Source organism: Periplaneta americana, chromosome 17 (assembly GCF_040183065.1).
Source record: "Periplaneta americana isolate PAMFEO1 chromosome 17, P.americana_PAMFEO1_priV1, whole genome shotgun sequence".
NCBI classification, from domain to species: domain Eukaryota; kingdom Metazoa; phylum Arthropoda; class Insecta; order Blattodea; family Blattidae; genus Periplaneta; species Periplaneta americana.
The window spans coordinates 32,064,385-32,079,644 of record NC_091133.1 but is presented as its reverse complement, the minus strand read 5'-3'; the positions used below and the strand labels follow the sequence as shown (position 1 = coordinate 32,079,644).

Below are 15,260 nucleotides of genomic sequence, written 5' to 3'. Positions count from 1 at the left end.
TGCGTAAGAAAAAGTAATTTTGTAGTTAAAAATCGAAAAAAAAAAATCTGTATGAAGCAACTATGGAATTCACAACACATTTCTAGCTTCAGAATACTAGCTAATTAAAGAAATGATACCCCTGAATATTTTATTCTTTATCTATAATATTCTGTTACCCTTAAAACACAAGAATGGTGGTATTTTAGAAAAAAAACTTCAAATTAGTGCAATTCTGAAAATATTTAGATTAGAACAAATACTTATATGACATTTTTTGCTCAGAATATCTTCGGAAATAAGCTCCGTAAGGGACGGTAAATCCTAGTGAATCACTCTGTATGTAATATAATAGGAACACGTTCGCAATTACGAGTAACGACATGATTGTGCTAGAGGTAGTAATTATAATATATAAGAAGAAATTGTTGTTGTTGTTGTTGTGTAGTCAACTATCCGAAGACAGGTTTGAATCTCACAAGTGATGCCAACAAGACACCACTTATGAGGCAACTAGGCCAGGAGACAGTAGGGTAGGGTGGCCAATTTCTTTTGTAACTCAAAATAGATAAAGCAGGCTAGTCTCGAACTCGAGCCACCTCTCTATTAATAATCCGACGTTTAAACCGAAATTCATCGACAAAAGTGAGAAGAAAGGAAGTAAATTAACGAAAGTGGGGATAGAGAGCAGTACTCATTGCCAGTAACTCGTAACGTTCGAACGCTGTTTTAATTCTTCTTAGCTATACTTGATTTCATGTAATTAACTTATATCCGAAACAGAATTATCAAAATTTGTGATATGAAGCCATGTTATCTCATAGATAAAGAGTCTACCGATTTTATTTGCATGTAGCACTGTCAGAATGGCCGCAAATTTTATCTGCGACATTCGAGTTTATATTTTAACAAGAGAACATCATGATGCAGAATGGAATCAATAGTGCCGCAAATATAGTTTTCCCACCGCACACATGCGGCCTGATATTGTCATCAACAGATCTATTACCACGATGGAACTTCTCCATATGTTACGCAGAGACAAGTTATTTCAAGGACTATTCTTACTCATATCTTTCTAATTTGAGAAAATAATTCGATTGTCATGCCTCAGTTTTTAAATCATGAAAGTACAAGAAAGTAACGACAAATAGGCTACTTTTAAGAAATGATTAATGGATAGTCATTTTAGTACTCCGATTTAATTACTGATGTTTTACAGTCATTGACTACATTGATCATTCTTCCGCCGCGATGGTCTAGTGGCAAGAGTGCTGGATTTATAATTCTCTGTACCCGGGTTCGATCCCGGCGTACCCCCGATTTATAACTTGTGTTGGGCAAACTTTTCCGGGAACTCCGGTTTCCCTGTGGCATCCCAACACATCTCCATCTTCATCATCATTTTATTTCATCGCGGTTGTGGCGTAGACCAGTCTCCTATGGTGTACTCTGGGCAACGACTCTATCGGTAAAATGGTCTACAAAACTGGCTTCATATGGGTGAATGACGAACAAAAAATATTTTGAATAATTTCGAGGGAAAAATTGTTCCGGAGCCGGGTATCGAACCCGGGACTTTACAGGGAGTTATACCTGAAATATTGATTTGCATAATACACGTCACTGTTCGTTAACAGAAAACCACAATTCAAGTCACACGGAGTTAGTGTGCACTCGAAGTTGGTTGCTTGACGGTTGTCAGCCCACTTTGAGGTCTATGGATATAGAAGGAAAAATTGGATCGGTGTCGGTTAGAGTTCCCGGGTAGCTCAGTGGTAGAGCGTTGGTACGTCAAACCAAAGGTCCCGGGTTCGATACCCGGCTCCGGAAAAACTTTTCCCTCGAAATTATTCAAATCAACTTTACAGGGAGTTATACCTGAAATATTGATTTGCAAAAAATATTTTTTTTTTATTATTCATTCTGATAATCCTAAATTATCTAATTTGTTTACGTTATCTAGCATTGTTTTTAAATACATCAACACTTTATGCACATTAGTTTAAATTTTCTACTCGGTTCGTATTTCACTGTCTAATTGAGCTGCTCGGGCGAACATAATGGCAATCGTATATTTTGGGATCTTCGACTACAATAAATTGTTGCTTTTGGCAGTTCCTATTATAGACGTTGGGTAGAAATTTCGAATGTCCTCAGTGGATGGTAGGGAGAGGCCATATAGTAAACGCCAGTTGTCACAAGTAGCAGGAACACAATGGTAAGTTACAAGGAAAATGGCTGCTGCTAAGAACACTTGTGCGTCTCCTGTGATTGTAACCAAATTACACGACTTTGAAGAAGACGAAAGTAGGCTACTTTGATTGATCTTTACAACAGCGATGAGAATCCCGAATACATTGCTCATAGTTCTGATGACTCAAAGGTACGTTAATTTGCATATAAATTGTAAAGTTCATGTAGGGGAGAATGTTGTACCTTTAAACACTTTTTCGCATTTTATTTTTTTTTTAATTTTGGGAAATGAAATTTTCAAAATGAAAAAATTAATGAAATGGAAATATAAAAATTGGAAATTTATCATTTGAAGAGGTGGAAAAATTCAAATACCTGGGAGCAACAGTAACAAATATAAATGATACACGGGAGGAAATTCAACACAGAATAAATATGGGAAATGCCTGTTATTATTCGCTTGAGAAGCTTTTATCATCCGGTCTGCTGTCAAAAAATCTGAAAATTGGAATTTATAAAACAGTTATATTACCGGTTGTTGTCTATGGTTGTGAAACTTGGACACTCACTTTGAGAGATGAACAGGGATTAAGGGTGTTTGAGAATAAGGCGCTTAAGAAAAATATTTGGGGCTAAGAGGGTTGAAGTTACAGGAGAATGGAGAAAGTTACACAATACAGAATTGCACGCATTGTATTCTTCACCTGACATAGTTAGGATCATTAAATCCAGACGTTTGAGATGGGCAGAACATTTAGCACGTATGGGCGAATCCAGAAATGCATATAGAGTGTTAGTTGGGAGGCCAGAGGGAAGAAGACCTTGGGGAGGCCGAGACGTAGATGGGAAGATAATATTAAAATGGATTTGAGGGAGGTGGGATATGATGATAGAGACTGGATTAATCTTGCTCAGGATAAGGACCAATGGCGGGCTTATATGAGGGCGGCAATGAACCTCCGGTTCCTTAAGAGCCAGTAAGTAAGTAATAATAACAATGTCAATAATAATAATTATCATTTATATAAATAATTATATGATTAATCATAATATTAATTCTTGTAATATAGGTGACTAACGATAGGGAGAAAATAAATGAACAACACGCCGCTGCAAATGATATCAGTGATGAAAAGGCAGAAGAAGTGACAAAGAGGCCTTATCGGAAGAGATTCAGACGTTGTACACAACGTAAAACGAAGCAAAAGAAACGTAATATGGGTGAAAAATATTAGATCTGTTTCTCTCGTACAGGCAATGTTGCACAGAAGAAATTTGAAGAACTAGACTGTATGATATGACAAGGGAGAACTTCTTTCATAACTTACAAGACATCTAAAAAAAGGCGTTTATCTTCAGAAGAAAGACTGTTAATGGGCTAGATGTCAACCTAAGGAGGTATGTCTGTTGAAGGTCACATCAGAAAATCCGTCATAGTTGAAAAGAACAAAGTTGCTGATGTCTTGTCTCTCCTAGATTATGTCCCACCTATACATCATATATTTTTTCTGTCACTTATACCGAATGTTGGGAAAAGGTTAGCAGATACATGGTACAATACTGTCCATAATGTGGTAACGTCCATTTATGTAAAATGTCCAAGCTCAGAAAATGTCCATTTACATAAAGTCCAAAATTAAAATGTCCAAACTGGTCATGGGCCAGATCTGAAAAGGTTCAGTTCTTAATTGAATATGATCCAATGCCTAAAATGCCCATTTGGAACGAAGTTGTGTAAAATGCCCAGACACTAAAAATATATTACTAGTGAATAGTGATTAAAAAAGTGTTACGTTAACTATATTTAAATTAGTTCAGCTAATTTATTCAGAATTGTTATAACAAGGCACTGACGAAATACATTAAAGTTCACCTTGATGATCATCATCTTCAGGTTGTGGGTCAGAAAGCAATTTTAGGCGGAAAGAAATTGCTCTTAAGTACCGAGGTATACCATTCTTGTCTTTGAATTACTGGTATCTGGTTACAAGATTTTCCACTTGTTGATTGTGAAGGTATTTTCTGCTCAGTGGGTGTTTAATATTTTCATGTTCACCTAATAATTGTGTCACCAATGCTTCCGTTTCATTCTGCGGTTGTTTCAAAAGTTCTATAAATCGCCATATATTTACATGGTGAGATATAACTAATCTTTGAAACTGAGAGTGGAATCCCTCCATAGCGTTGTTCGTTCGTTGGCGACTATTTAACAGTAATTCATAAACATTCCACATTTCAGGTGGAAACTTAGGCAGAACAGCCCTTCTCCTTCCTCTTGCTGGCCTACTATTGAAGTATTTAGTATCCACACATTGGACGAACTCCATAATTTCTACTTCAAAATTATCATTGAGATTTACTACAAGGTACTAAGAATTTTCGAAGTCTTTCATTTCCATAACAACAAAAACATTGCTTTCGTGAGTTAATCATTTGTGTGACACCTTGGAAACATTCCCGTCTAGAGTTTTTTCTCGTGGTATTGCTTTCGTACGTTTGCTCCCTTAAAAAAAAAAAAAAAAAAAAAAAAAAAAAACATATTTGTATAATGGCTCATTTTGCATTTTGGACTTTTATGCACTTTGGACTTTTTTCTTTTTTGTCTATTGGAAATTTTAAATTTGGAAATTTCTACTTTTGAACTTTTTGTTTATGGACTAAAACACCATGGACTAATACGTATCTGGATTTCCCTGAATGGACCTTTTACATATTTGAACCTTTTCGTTTGGACCTTGCCCCTGGGAATGTCGGCAAAGGGCACGTGAGTGATTTAAGTGATGAGTGACAACTTATGTTTCAGATATAACGATTAATAACTATTCCCAACTTCACTTATAATATATGATAACGATAATGAAGATCTTTTACTATAACAACCTTTGATTTTGAATAACACAATGGTATCTCCACTACACTTTTCCAGTTTTTCAGTATATTTAACGTGTGATTCTTTGTTCTTTATTTTATTACTGTAATAAAATTATGAAATAGGATGATAATAAAACACTTTTAGTGAAAACCAGAAGTCTGAATAAAGTTATTCCGATTTATGGAACAATTGGAAATTTATTTTCACCATTTCTGAAACTTCCATAATGACGCTTACCATTTTTCCCCCGAGGAGCTTAATTCATAATTCATAGTATTTTGCTATTTAATTCATGCATATGTAATTTCGAGCTTAATTGTTGTAACTTGTTACGTATATCCATACGTATGTAAACTTATTTGGTCGGGTGGAAGAAAAGGTCTTAGGGCCTTAACTCTGGGGTTTAAAATTTATTATTATTATTATTATTATTATTATTATTATTATTATTATTATTATTATTATTATTATTATTATTATTATTATTATTATTAGACCAGTGACATTTAAATTAGATTCGTATGATCTATAAGAATTCAGTAGCACTGTAATATAATAATAATAATAATAATAATAATAATAATAATAATACACGCTTATTGAATATTAATTGAAAATAAAAACTACCACACCTGTTATATTTCTGAAGCTCTCTACGCTACATTCACCGGCATCTGTGTCATGAGACGGTCTCCAGAACGAGCCTCTCTTACCGTTCCTGTCGTGTATAACTCTGTCACATTTCGTCTCATGTGATAAAAGTGAGAACATTTCTCTGGCTTCAGATATTTAATTTCTTGTAAATGGATCACAATATCTCAGGTTTATGTTTCAGCCGTCCAGGCCCTGCGGAGATATTAGTAAAGCAAATTTGAAGTCATCATCAGTCAGGTTTTCTAGTTTCAATGCAGCAAGGTATTTCAGTATCACCGCAAGTCCTTCTTTAGCTTAGCTCTGACCACTTAACTCACAGGAATATCTACTTTTTGTATTTTAGGACGAGTCAATTTAAGCAGCGTACAAAAAACATGATTTGAAATTATTGATGTCTCCTAGAATGGCAATCTCCAACATCGTTAAGAGTGGAATGTGTAATTTATCCTTTTCTAATCTATTCACATCACGTCTTGTATTCTTTAATTAAATAATGCATCAAACTAACACCAAGTACAATCCGCATAGTAAAACTTTCACGTATTGTGGGCTCATATGCCATGTTTTTTGCACTAAGTGAAGCAATTAACTTCCATTATGGTATTGAGCCTGTAACAAGAGACTAGGCCTGTATTGTTCCAATCTCAGAGCGTGTTCTTCGCTTAAGAGTAAAAGTTGTTATTTCTGTATATCCTTTTAATTACACTCGAGATCAGCATTTACCATAATACAAAAACATTTGGTGCTTTTAAATGCTTAGAGGCACAAATAAATTTAATTAATAATGAGAAAGAAGAAACTGGCATTAGAATTCAGAATAGAAATCGATGTTGTTTCCTTTAGTAAAGATTTTGACAAGAAATAATTTCTTATGTAAGTTACAAATAGCTCATTCTAGACTACTATGCTCCTGAAATTTTTATAGGAAAAGAGATGAATAGAAACTCAAAATATTTTAACGCGAAAATATATTTGGTGCAGTATTCTACACAGTCAGTTCGTAATGAAAAAGATTAAGAAACGAAGAAGTAACCTAATTTGGTTGCAAACTCAAAGATAAAAGGCTAAAGTGAACAGAACATAACAGTAAAACCCTAGAAGAAAATAAAATTAAGAGAGTTTTGGAAGAAATACTTCCTGGACGCAGATTACTGAGAGAAGCAAATCTTTGATAATCGTCTAACAAAAGAAAACGCACAAAGACATAAATATTGATGATATATAGGTCTACAGAAAAAAATGTTGCTTAGAAAATGAATTTTTCATCTATCTAGTTATCTTTGCAACGTTTTCTAACTCAGAATTGTCCTGTAGGCAGACCATGGTTTATCAGTTGTCCCTTATACTGGATGTTCATTTCAAAGTGTGTCATGACGTCACTGTTGTGAGTCAGCGATTTGAAGCGAGTTTCAACTTTTATGTCAGAGATGTTGCCTATTAATCAAGGCGTTCAATCTGAACTTGAGAACGTGTACGGTAAAACTTGAACGTCGTAGCAACAGATGGCGGTCTGTACGGTCTGTGTGCTACCATAACCTCTTTCGAACTGTGTTTTGCGCGGGTATTTGTTATCATCGGTTGTGTATGGCAACATTCCACAACACAAATCAAATGTTCCGTGTCCATGTTGACCGTCGAAGTTAATGTCAACAAATACTGTACGTAAGTAACCGTCTTAACCCTCTCCCCATATCCCGACAGTAAGGAAAAAACTCACCTCAGTACGTGTTTCCAAACAGTTCACATTCCTGCCACTACCGGCGTTACCGTATGTATCGGTAAGTACTCTTCATAATGAACGCCGTACTTGCCAGACAACTTCTCTGGCACATAGGTAATACGCCTCTGTGGAAGTGTAGGAAGATTGAATTCTCTAGGTTCATCGGCTAGCCACATGACGACATACAGCGAGCCACGACACACTTTGAACTGAACACCCAGTAGATTATTACATTATTCTACATAGACATGTCAACGAGTACTCCTGTGGGACGTAGGCATTTGCTTGATCTAGCATTCCTTGCTCAGAGGTGTATAGTTCCTCTCCCCTCTCACGGCTGTAAGAGAGTAGCAAGAGTCTTACATAGCAGAGGTTAGCACACATTCACTTGTGACCGGGAACATGATAAACAACGGCATTAAACGCAAACGCTACAGTAGATCTCGTTAGAGAATCATCTCACGCCCATGAAAAGACTTGCGTCTACTAAAAGTATGAAAACTAACATTGCATTATTATTGCCAGTAAACTGCGCTCTATTGAAAATTAAAATTAAAATGTTTGATAATTTTCTTCATTTATAGCTAGAAACCTAACGTCAAATAGTATCGATTGGTTAATTTCTTTACTTTGTGCCTTACATTAATTTGTTGTTTTAATAAGTACTAGTCCATAAACATTAGCGTCCTTAATTTACAGTTAATTATATAATGACTAAAGCCCAGCGTTTGTTCACAATTCACACAAGTTAGGTGATCACCGTTGCTACTTCTCGTCACTGGAATTCTCTGCTGTCTGAAGTGAAGGTCTGCCCAACTTTTATTTCTTTTAAATGTAAATTACAAGAATATCTTATGATGAGTTGCCAGACCTAACGCGTTGCAAATATTTAATGCAATGTATTCAATCGTGTTTATTTTTATTTTTTGTTTCTTATTTTTATTGTGTAATCATGCAAATCGTGTTTATTTATCACATAAAATCAATATATACTCCACTGTGTTGTTTATTATTATTATTATTATTATTATTATTATTATTATTATTATTATTATTATGTTTATTGTGTTCATTTTATTCAATTGTCGGTTTCTGGTTTAATTATGTCAATCCTACTTACTTGTTACTATAGGAATACATATTAGTATTAACTTTTAATACTAATATGTATTCCAACGTTTTTATTTTTACTTTTATTAAGTATGTTTTCTATCGAATTATCGGCTTCTGATTTTATGTCATTCGTATTTTAATCTAACAACATTAATATGCATTCAACTGTTTTTATTTTCATTTTATGAAGTACGGTACATTTTTAAGTCACTACCTGCAATATCTAAATCGTATCTGCATGTAATTTCTTAAATCCGATCTCAGTTGTATGTTCAACTATGTAAGCAAGTTTTAATCCTGGTTGACTATAAGAGAAGGCTATACGGCCTTAACTCCGCCAGGTTAAATAAAGCCATTATTATTATTATTATTATTATTATTATTATTATTATTATTATTATTATTATTATTATTATTATTATAAGAATTATGAACATGCGCGGACGGTGAGATTTAAATTTGACTTGACTTTTCACGTGGGCTGGACATGGGACGGATCCTTACACTTAAGCACGGTTTGTCCAAGTCCGATAGGTGGCCTGGGTGGCAATCGTGAATCCGACGCTGACTGGTGGGCCATCCTATCTCAGCCCCTGATAGAGCCAGGTGCCATGCCGTCCGCATACGAGCTCCAGCGTCCCGGAACCCAAAGTCCTTCCCATATCAGCAATGGAAATCCGTACTATCCCCAAGGGCCTATTTTTATAATAATGCGATTGATAGACGGAATGAGTGGGAGATGGAGAGAGTTGGTGGAATAGTAGAGGAAAACGGGAATACCCCGAGATAAACCTCTTCAACGTCTGGTATGTCCATCACAAATTCCATCACAACCGGGCCAGCGATCGAACTCGGGCCGTCAGAATGGAAGGTAATAGTAGTGTAGCAACAGACGCGGCTGTAAATTTACGTACTTCCGTGTCTTTTCTGTATCATGTCCAGGTGCAGTCGGTTGACACGATAAATTACATATAATTGTAAACAGTGCTTTCATTTTGTATATAGCTATGGTACTGCGTATACTACTTATATAGAATAGTTTATTACAACGAATAAGAAGCTACAATTAATTTGAATTATTGTTTTCTGTTTTAATTGTTTTCTCTCTCTCTCTTTGACAAGTCCTATGGCTTTAACTCTTTTATGGACAAATAAAAATGAAATGAAATGAAATAAGAGCTTCAAGAAAATTATAATATATTATATCAAATCCAAAACTTAAAATTTAAAATAAGAGAATTAGAAAACTATTTGGAAATTACATAAAACCAAATTATAAATAATTAAATTTGTTTACTGATTTATTTAAGTTTATTTGTTTATTTATTCATAGGCCTATATGTATTTATTATTTAGTTATTTATATATTATCTAATTTATTTATTTATTCATTAATTTATTCGTACATTTATTCGTGTATTCATTTGTTCATTTATTGATTTATTAATTAGTATATTCATTTATTTATTTACATATTTGTTTACTTATTTTGTTATTTATTTAATTATATTTTTATCCACTTATTTACTTATCTACTTAAGTACTTATCTGATTATTTACTTCTCCACTTATGTATTATGTATTTATTCATTTATTTACTTGTTTGATTTCTTGTTTATTTGTTTATTGATGTATTTATTTACTTATTTATTTATGCATTCATTCTTTCCATGGAAATAATGGCCATATATCTTCTCTTCCATACCACCAAGAATACAAATACAAAATAAATCTAATGAAGAGAAAATAATTAAAGACGAATAAGAGTAATAGTACATATATACTATAAATACAAAAATAAAAAAAGAAATACAAAAAAATATAACAGGCACAAATGAGAGGTACAGAGGAAAAAACCGAGTCCAAAAAATATGAAAATGAGATAATAGTACCACTGCGTGCTTTCCATCGCGTCCAGTCATTACATGGGAAGACCCAACACTATCCAGGTTATAGAGCGACAAAGGAAATGCGTACAGGGGACTTTAGAAGAAAGGAAAGCTTTAGTAAACAAACTCAATGATATTGTTCTCGATGAAGGTCGAGACGTCCAGAAGTTCTTTATCTGGATTGATTTCTCTAAAGCCTGAGAACAGGAAATGTCCTATACAAAATTAAGTGGATGCTCGCTTGATTAACTTTTCTTACACATACAAAGTACGTGTTGTCAGGGAGAACTTGTCATTTTAGTGACCAAAATAATAACTTTACCATTCACTGTAATACAATGACTTCCAAATGCTTCCGAAAGAATGTTATGTTAAATGTTGTTTTATTTAACGACGCTCGCAACTGCAGAGGTTATATCAGCGCCGCCGGATGTGCCGGAATTTTTTCCTACAGAAGTTCTTTTAAATGCCAGTAAATCTACTGACATGAGCCTGTCGCATTTAACTTCCGAAAGATAACCGTGCCATTCCAAAATAAAAGACATTCCTTTATGGAGCCGGAATAGATTGTGGGTTTGATTTCTAAGAAAGTTACTGCCGAAACTTCAGATATGTGGAGGATAATAATCCGAAATGAAAGAGAGAAGCCATCTCCATTTGCGGTTATTGCAGGTATCCAAACCCAATTTAAGCGCTGGGGAATGTTCTTGTTGCCAAAGTACAAGTAAAAGCTTCTTCAGAAGGCCTACTCGACAACTGAAATGTGTCAGGACAAACCTCATTCGTGAAGCACAGCGAGAATTATATCCATTTCGTCTGTCATTACGGAGAAGAAAAAGAAGAGGATGAGATTTACCAATGTCTAACTTCATATCATGTGAACTAGAAAGGCTGTATAAAGCTTCCCACTAAACTTTCAGGGGAGAAATATCGTAATTTGCAGGACCTTGTATAATTCTGCATCAAACAATGTATAGAAATTATGTTTTTATTTATTTTTTTTTTACTGTTAACATAACTAGGCTATATTTAGCACTATATGATAAAAAGTGAGCAATTTTGATATAGGTCTATCTAATGTACAGAGTATAATATAGGTTTCTTTTTCTAATTTCATTACTATGTTTAGTACTATAAGTAAGAGCAATAAAAGACATGAAACCATTCACTATGAAAACAAATTGCCTATACACGGATAAAACCAATAGGGCCTATATAATTATTTAATAACATTGGAACTTGTACGTGTTTTACAACATAATGTGCCTGTTATTTTCCGGCAACCTGTTATTTTTCTTTCTATGCTTGTTGATTTTTCTTACGTTGATCCCTCGTGATCGGTTTTGTTTTACCGTTCTCTTTTTCGTATAGATGGCTCTCTCTTAGCTTGTTTTTTTCCTGTTGTATGTCTTTTGTTTTATTATTTAATATATGTTTGGGGACGAGATTATTTCCGAGTTTCGAGGGTTGCTCACGTATTGGTATTTTTTTCCCCCGTTGGAGTTGAGCTCTTCCGCCCTGACGTGGTGAGGAAGGACGTGTTGGAGTTGCCTGAGACGGACTGGTTCGAGCAGTGCCTTCGGCCGTGGCAGACCCAGAGCGCGAGGAGATGGCTGGTTTGGTTATGACCGAGCCGTCTGGTGTGGACGAGGAATTGTAAGATGCTAATGGTTGTTTAAAGAGAGGGAAAGATGTTTATTCGAGTTTAATATTACATTTTCTATTCGGTTTTGCAAGCATAGCTCGCGCAAGAAACGATTACCGAAAACCAATGGTGGCGTTGCTGTCTGTTTTGACGTGTGTATGTAGGCACGCCGAGGAGGGAGAGATGTGAGCCGATATAAGTACTGTATCTTCCAAGAAGATGAACAAATGAGGACATCGTTGTGGAAATAAAGAACGTAGGAAGAGAAAAATTCGAAGCTAATTAAACGCGCAACATACGTTTACGATTGAAATAACAATACCGTGCGATACAAGACACGTATTCACATGCAATGGAACGAACTAAAGTCGTAATACTAATGTAACTATCACAACGCAAGACTGATTCTATCGATGTCATTTCTCTTCCGACTGTACTCTCGAATATCATTCAAGTTATCTCGTGACCTTTCCTCTCGCCCGCTCTTCCTTATCGCAGTGTTCGATTCGCATTCCTTCCGTCGGTAATCGGTGGTTGCGAGACCTATATATTATTCTAGTTTCCGTTACTACTTTAATTACCGGTATTTAAATAATTATCTGTTCATCCTCATTTGCTACCTTAGTATAGATTGCTTTTTCATGTTACATTCTTTGGTTCATGTATTCTGAAGTTCAGTGGCCATCTTCTAGTCATGTGGAACACTGAGTAAACGTATTCGTGGACTGAATTATTAATTGTGATTGTGATTCACTTACGGATTTGTGAGTAATATTGGCATATGTTATAGATTCCGCTTGAGTGATTTACTTCGGTAATTATGACAGATTCTGATTTGAAATAGTGAATGAGAGTGAACTAGTTTTCCTTCATTATCTCTCTTTTGACTTCTACCAGTTTCTTATTCATCCCTAATTGCCTTTTGGCCTTTACGTATTTGTTATTACATTGTTTCTTCTTCAGAGCTTCACTTTCTTTATTGGTATTAAATTTATAGTCTCAATTGCTGTTTTCTTTTCTTTTGTATTTAAGGTTCTTACCACAGTCTACTATATTATACAGTCACGAAGCTTGAGTTTTAAGGGTGCTAGAAACAATAGACTGTGACGGTTCTATTTTGCATTGCCTGTAATGAGGCGATATTAGCGATCCTAGTGGTGAGCAACTATCTGATGTTTGCATATTTACCACGTATTGAGCTTCGCGACTGTATATACTAGACTGTGGTTCTTACTATGAGGTATGCGCACAAATGCATTTGATTTCACGATATAACGAATGACCTATAACATGTTTCCACTGCGTTGGTGCCCAAACACTTGGCTTAAATAATGGCTTCAGAAATGTCACTTTCCCCCCCCCCCCCTTAGATGACAGTATTATCACAGTCTACTGTATACAGTCACGAAGCTTTAGTTTTGAGGGTGCTAGAAACAGTAGACTGTGACGGTTCTATTTTGCATTGCCTGTAATGAGGCGATATTAGCGATCCTAGTGGTGAGCAACTATCTAATGTTTGCATATTTACTACGTATTGAGCTTCGCGACTATATATACTAGACTGTGGTATTATGACAACATTACGAGTTACATGGAGATACAAATATTATTGTTCTTAGTCCGTGTTTGTAGCGGTGATGATATTTAATTACTTACAACCTTTCCCTTCGCACTGAACACTCTTTTACTCGTATGCCAGGCCAAAACTGCAAATTACAATAGACCTACTCGCGACTTCCTAGACGTGTGGTCTGAGAAGGCTGTTCTACATTAGGCCTATGTTATGTTAGATTTATGATATTATATTTTCCCGAAGAAATTGACTTTTCACTATAATTTGCCCTCATATTGCTTGTCCATATTCTTGTTCTAATATTGACGTAGTCCGTTCGAATTCCTCTGCTTCCTAAATGTTGATATGCAAGGTTTATTTGCTTTATATATTAGCTTTGAGAACACAATGCAGACGGTCGGTATTTCACGTTGTATTAGCCGGATCGATGCCTCATAAGGCTGTGCCAAGCAAAGCCCAGCTTTATGCGCCCAGCATAATAATCTCAGATATGCAGATTTTGTAATAGCATTTCGATCTTCTTAGCAGAACACAACGAAATTATTCCAATGAAGCGTAAGGATTATTTAGTTAGAGCGAGATATTAAAATTTAATCATTTTCAAGGGGTGTGCTTTTTTATACTGGCGACAAATTGCAACACCTCCCAAATCCCTTTTTCCTGAATCCTTACATGTAATAATTCTGTGTTGCTTAAATAAATCTACTGAAAAGTAATGTATTAGTTAAAACAGTAAATACAAATCGAGTAGATAGTGACATAATTATATCAGATTGCATTATAACATAAAGCATAAGAGTAATTGACTTCCTTCGTTTCAAATAGTACTTTGATTAATTTACGACGCTATATCAACTGCTATAGTCACCTAGCGTCTGAATGAGACGAAGGCGATAATGCCAGCGAAATGAGTCGACGGTCCAGCGCCGATAGTCACCCAGCATTTGTTTTTAGTGTGTTGAGGGAAAACCACGGAAAAAAACTCAAACAGGTAACTTGTCCCAACCAGAATTTGAACCTGGGCCCGCTCGTTTCACGTTTAGGCACGCTAACCGTTACTCCAAAGCGGTGGACTTCAAATTATATTAGGGGACGGTATTTGGAAAACGAATTGTAATATATGGGAAATCATAGCTTGACTATACATTAAACTTCTTATTTTGCAGAAGAGAGCTATAAGGATCATTTGTGGAGATCCCTTAAGATCGCACTGTAAACCACTTTTTTATCAGGTTGGATATACTTGGATATACTTACATTGCCATCGTTATATGTTTTGACCTGTCTTCTTTATATGAAGAAAAAAGTTTTAAATTTAACCGCTAATTGTTATCTTCATGATTATTCCACTAGTAATAGAATTAATATTTATTATAATAAGAATAGAGTGATCAGACGTCCTCTCTTGTTCGGACATGTCCTCCTTTCTAGGTCTTTGTCCGGGGTCCGGGCGGATTTTTTAAAAATCAAGAAACGTCCTCCTTTTTGTAACTTGTATGCCTGATATTTTGAAATTACCTGATTTGACGCCTCTTTCAAGTAATTTGCCTGTAGGTGACAGCAGCATCGACGGAATACACTGTTTGCCAACGATCATACCTCTCTTTGCTCCTCCTTGT

General features: G+C 35.3%; 1 non-coding gene across 1 annotated transcript; it reads left to right on the top strand.

Annotated features, from left to right (window-relative positions):
* Positions 1–1,740: 1,740 nt before the first annotated feature.
* On the top strand, positions 1,741–1,812 carry TRNAD-GUC (transfer RNA aspartic acid (anticodon GUC)). The gene has a single exon. It is a non-coding gene; the product is annotated as a tRNA-Asp (tRNA).
* Positions 1,813–15,260: the final 13,448 nt, after the last annotated feature.